At 39.2% G+C, this 6,000-nt stretch overlaps 1 protein-coding gene across 2 annotated transcripts in view; it reads right to left on the minus strand.

Annotated features, from left to right (window-relative positions):
• Positions 1-3,876: 3,876 nt before the first annotated feature.
• Positions 3,877-6,000, minus strand: part of eff (ubiquitin-conjugating enzyme E2 eff) — a 16,192-nt gene continuing 14,068 nt past the window's right edge. For both annotated transcript variants that reach the window (XR_015319852.1, XR_015319850.1), the window contains exon 7: positions 3,877-4,808. The gene's annotated coding sequence lies outside the window, so the exon portion shown is untranslated. The remainder of the gene's footprint in view (positions 4,809-6,000) is intronic.

Below are 6,000 nucleotides of genomic sequence, written 5' to 3' on the forward strand. Positions count from 1 at the left end.
CTTATTATTGCTGAGCCTGAAAGTCAGCGACGACTAGCTGTTCCTGCTACACCACTTGAAATCGCTACTACCATCAACGAAAACGTCGAGTGACCTGTACCCGCTGCCGAGGCTGTCGCCGCCGGCCCCTTCAGCAATAGCAGGACGATCGGGGGGCCACTATAGTTCATGTCGGCAATGACCATCAGCGTCATGCCAAGCCTCCTTGGCATGTGCGCTAGCGATTTCTAGACGAGCTAAAATAGCCTGCCGAGAAACAAAGCGCGAGGCGGGAGGAGGCAGGACGGACGGACAGCGTGCTGTTAAAACGTCAAAAGCATGTTACTGCATAGTTATTATTTCTGCTCCTATAACTCATTCTTGCCATGATAGCATTGCTGACCTCCAAAGCAGTGTTAATGCTCGAGCATTTCCTTCGAAATGAAAAAGACCTGAAATTTCACACGGTTCGAGTTAACAATCTTAGAAGTGGTTTTGCAACCCAACCGTCTACTACCAATGTTGTGAATCAGTGCTTTGTTTGACATGTAACATACTATCATACGCTGGTGGTTACAAGTAAGATTAAGCAACAAAAAAATTAAAGCACACTGAATAACATTTTAATTTGGTCGGTTCCGTGTGCTCACGTTGTCCCTGCATTTCCCTCCATTTAGGTGTTCGATTATTTTTATGTTATTGCACTGACCTTAAACTTAATGGCAGCAAATCGAAAAAGATGAAGTATTTATTGCATGGCAGGTCAAAGTGATTTGTATGCTAGTTAGAGTCTATGATTTATCAGTCAAGAAATGTGTCGTATATGTTTCAATAAAGGAAAAGACGGCTTCCTTCTCGCTGTGTAATTGATGCGTGTTTCAGCGGTGCGCAACCATACAGATGTTGATAATTTACGGAGGGAGTTCGCATGTAGAATCGTCGATATGAATACGATGGCACCGAACGGAACTATCATAAGATGAATGCAAGTCTGACTTAAAGCTCTCGCAAGCATCATGACGGAATAGATATCAGCAATAGAAAAACAAACAAAAAAACTTGGAGATATAACCTCTGCACGAATTTTTTAATTAACACAAATTTCCGACTGAAATTCTGTCAGATGGAAATCTTGGCTTTATGATTACATGGATACTTTAAACGAGTCCGAGACCTACTCTATGATTTCAAAATCTTAATGTCTTCCTACACAGCGTACCATAGTTACGTATTATAGCAATAAGATTACACACGCCATAGCCTCTTTAAGTATTATTGTCGTCAGCATTCTTTATTCAGATAGAGATATAAAGAGGTGCTTTGATACTGCTTAGGCTGCTAGTCTTTTACGAAATAAAATAATCGACCTATTAGTTTGGGCACTTTGTACCGTGGTTTTCTTCTTAGTAATATTAGATGTTAGTCTTGTACGCATCTGACCAGAGTCGAACAAAAGTCTTAGTCTTGAAGAGTGAAGGAAAAGGAGAGCGTTAATGAAAAATAAGTTCTTTTTCTGAATGTACTTAATTGGTTACAAATCCTTACTTTATTAGCGCATTCGGAGCTATTTGGCACGCAGAAAACTTTTAAATTGCACTTCATTGAAGTCTGGTAAACATTTATATAGAGTACACATGATATACATCTGTCAGCTGGCGAGTGTTACCAGAAAAGAGTGAGTTTAGAGATAAAGATAATGTTTAAAGTTGAAGTGATAAAGTTTGTTTTTCTAAAGTGAAGTCTTCAAAGACTAGTAAAAACGCTGCGCAAAAAACTTTTAGCGAAATAATAGCTTTTTGTTAGTGCAGTCATTAAAAAAACGAGAATCGGGCCGCTGAAGGCCCTAGAGAAGATGACCGCATTTCAGGAATTCAAACGGGGAGACAAGTTGCTGTGACCACGGAAATTCTTAACTAAATAAGGCCTAAAGATTGCGAATATTGGGTTCCTTTTCAGAACTATAGAATTCTAAAGAGGATATTGAGCAAAAGCAAGAAATAGGCTCCTCAAAAAGTGAATTTTGGTAAGATGGGAAAAAGCTAGAGACATTTTCGTTATTATTGACAGTATAAAGCCCATTTGGAGCGTACCATCTCCATAGTAGTTGGTCGTTCCGTGCCGTTCCCTACAGAAAGATCACGTGAAAAAATGGCATCGAAGAAAATATAAAGCGACTTAGATCATGCTCGCAATGTGTTATACATCAAGGACTGTTATTATTATGAGATAATGCCCGAAAGTAGAAACCGTCAATGCTGTCGCAGATCTCGAATATTTGGAGCGCTTCATCGAGGTATGGCAAAATGGACAGCGCACAGCATAGCCATTCGACGACAACCCCAGTCTGGTCCACATGCTTCAGTCACGGCCTAGGTTGAGGAAAATGTAATCGAACAATAGCTTCAGTGTCTGTATTCTACAATTTTTCTTCTGGTTCAGTAATATACTGTCATAATCGCTATTTTTTTATATTTTTGATACCGATTCTATTTCTGATTCTACATCTTCTTTACTGAGAATTAAACTAATTATCGTTTAATTTAATTATCCTTTTTATTGAAGCATACGTTCTTCCATTATTTATAAAATTACATTAAAATAAATTAATAAAAAGCTATATACATTCCCGCATTAATCAAATGAACAAAAAGAAAGTAGAATTAAAGTACAGAGTTTTTTTTTTGTTAAAAAAAGCTCACCTGCAGTTGTACTAAGCGTTGCCTTATGCCATTCAATCTTATATAGCCCGTTCGTTAGAGTTTGGTTGTTTCCACTTTCATTATAGTTAAATAAGGCCTACATGTTAAGGGCTAGATTATCAAATAGCTCCTACATTTAGTACTGGAACTTCTGTATATTCAGACAACCCATATAGTGAACACACTTCTCAACTCTTTTTTTTATTTAATTCAGTCTTAGATCTTAGATGTTTTCGAGTTATTCTTTTTTTCAGTAACTTTTATGTCATCATAACGTTCTTATGAATGTTTGCTGTTTTTAGATTCTTATCGAGATAGAAGATCTTAAAGACAAGGAAAACAAATAGAAAATAAGAATTGTAAAAAACAAACATGAAAGGATAAAGAATTTCCATTCGATTATTGTCGAAATGTAGCAAGGATGAATTAAAAATAAAAACCATTTTTCCTTGAACGGCCAGGAAAAGTTCTAGTCACATGATGTAAGTTGGCATTCTAAAGAAAAAAAGTATGTCTTTAAAAACGTTCCCCTTTATTACTGTCAAAATGATAAGGACCCGCTAAGCTACACGGTGTTAATAACATTGTAACACTATGAGAGATTAAACTATTTGAAGATGTGTGAGGAGATCTACAGTGCAAGGTTTTTTGTGTATTTCTTTCGTTTATGGATAATTAGAACTCGGATTGATCTAGATAGAATTAGGACAAAAAACAATAAATATTATATTAAAAAAGTCAATGTTGAATTTTTAGCACATTAATTGGATTTTAAGTAAAACTTTCGATACGTGCGATATCATCTAATGATGTATTCACAAACAAAAATCATGAAATGTTATTGTCGTAGCTACCAAGCTTTGGTTACTCGCTTGTGGAATCGCATGTCTTTCCAATGATATACATCAATATAAATGAAATCCAGAACTGTCGGCAGTATTTTCAGTATATCTAATCGATACTCATCAATAAAATCCCGAATGATACACACTCATTACAATATTTGTATAAATAAAAAGAGTTATATGTAATCAATAATACCATGCTTTGCGGACTGCGAGTTATCCATTTTGCTTTTTTTAGCTAATTTGACCGCTCCACAGATGTGTTCCTTTAGTACTTTCAAAATCTTATATCACCAAAATGTCTGCAGGTACATATATGCTCTACCTTAGAAGAAAACGACACATTCAACCCGTTGACTTGCAAAACATGTTTATTTAGGTGTTGTTGTTGCTTTCACTGCATTTATTTTCACCATCAATTATCGGCAGCCTCACCTCATCGCATCCGCTTTCATTGATGCCCCATTTTCGTCCGCAGCAGTAGCAACCATTCTTTTTCTTCTTGTACCCTTGTTCCACCCCTCACTTTTTAATAATTATCATTATTATCATCATCATCATTATCAGCGTCTTTCGTTCTATGATCAATCTCCACCTGTCTTCTAGCCATCTTAACTACTGCTATTCTTTGCTCCCCTCCTGCATATTCTCCATTTCATCATTATCTATTATCATAATCATCATTTTGTCGTCATTATCATCAGCAGCATTGTGTCTTCATCGCCATTATGTTAATTGACATTCTATCGTCATGGTGTTTCATATTTACAAATGTACCCACCCCTTCGCTAGCAGAACTGGCCACCTCTGACGGTATTCGATACCCGATAGCGTCGTATCATACCGTATAAACCACACAGCTGTTTCGCCAAGAGGTTATCAGCACGATGGCTTGGATGACATGAGCTTTCCGTATCGTTCTTTCCTGTTTTTCGTTTTTTTTTCCTGTTTTTCGCTTCTTATGTTTTTTTTTGTATCCGCCCTTTCGTCGACAGGGTAGCCGTACCCGAAGTGGTAAGCATTTTGGTGTTTTGCCTCCGCTTCCGTTTCCACGCATAGCCTGTAGTTTCCACTTGGTCCTGTTTCAGTTCTGTTATGATCAGTCTTGTCTCGAACTGGCCCAGCTAGTCGTCGCTCGCAGTAATACCCCATTTAGCCTTGTTGTTTCTTTGCATTTGGCGAACGACTGCCGAGTTACTACCGTTTGTTGTGGGGTAGTTCAATTCTTAACTGATCGGTGCCTGCCGTATCCGGTCGCTTTCATCACAGCCTACAGTTGCGCGGCCTGTTCATAAGATCGCCATCAAATGTGATCAACGTCCTATTGATACGAACCTCATCGTTTTATTTGTTATTAATGTTTTGACGTTTTTCCATCGCGGACCCTGCCGCAACCGCAGACCCACACCACAATTTGGGTTAACTACAGTCAAATAGTTGTTCTTTATTATTATTACTGCAATTTTCGGTGGTATTTCCTTTTTTAAATCATCCTGATATTAGTCGCTTACACAGTAGTGCGATAGTCGCGTTTTACCGCGCTCACATAGAGAATTGGCCAAAGACCAAGCGCACTTCAGTAAGTCAATTATTAGCGATATAGCGCAAATAGTCCAGAAGTCATTTTTTCGAGATCGACTGGCTAACTGGTTAGGTGTCAGAACCAAACGAGGTAGAGGCAGAACAATATTCGGTGAAGGCGCATTCGAAAACCCACTAAAACGCCTAGAACAAATTTTTACTCAGCCGTTTCAGATCTGAGTTAGAAGCCGGATTCGTTGAATGTGAGTGCAACGATACGAGCCAAGGATAGGCATGGATATCGCCTGGAGTGCAGGTTAACATTAAAATAGAAAAACGTTTCCGGTGTGTATGTGTGTACGTATGTTTGGGTGTGTGCACGTATATGTCTGGGTCTGTATGTGTGCGCCCATATGTTTGTGTCTGTGTCTATGTGGTATGTGTGTGTGAGCGTGCGCGTCTATGTGTGTGCGCCTGTGTATATGTGTGCTGGTGTGTACGAGTGTGTGCTGGTGTCTACGAGTGTGTGTTGGTGTGTACGAGTGTGTGTTGGTGTGTACGAGTGTGTGCTGGTGTGTGCAAGTGTGTGCTGGTATTTGCAAGTGTGTGCTGGTATATGCTGGTGTTTGCGAGTGTGTTGGTGTGTATGTGCGTGCGCGAGTGTGTGTCTGTGTGAGTGTGTGCCTGTAAGTATGTGAGTGTCTGTCTGTATGTGCGTGTGTGTGTCTGTCTGTATGTGCGTGTGTGTGTCTGTCTGTATGTGCGTGTGTGTGTCTGTCTGTATGCGCGTGTGTGTGTCTGTCTGTATGTATGCGTGTGTGTGGTGTATCTGTATGTGTGTGTGTGTTTAGCGTGCGTGTGTGTGTGTGTCTCTAGCTGTGTGTGTGTGTGTGTCTTATGTGTGTGTGTGTGTGTGTCTTAGGTGTGTGTGTGTGTGTGTGTGTGTATGTGTATGT

This window comes from Varroa destructor, unplaced genomic scaffold (genome assembly GCF_002443255.2).
Source record: "Varroa destructor unplaced genomic scaffold, Vdes_3.0 BEIS01000001.1, whole genome shotgun sequence".
Lineage (NCBI taxonomy): Eukaryota > Metazoa > Arthropoda > Arachnida > Mesostigmata > Varroidae > Varroa > Varroa destructor.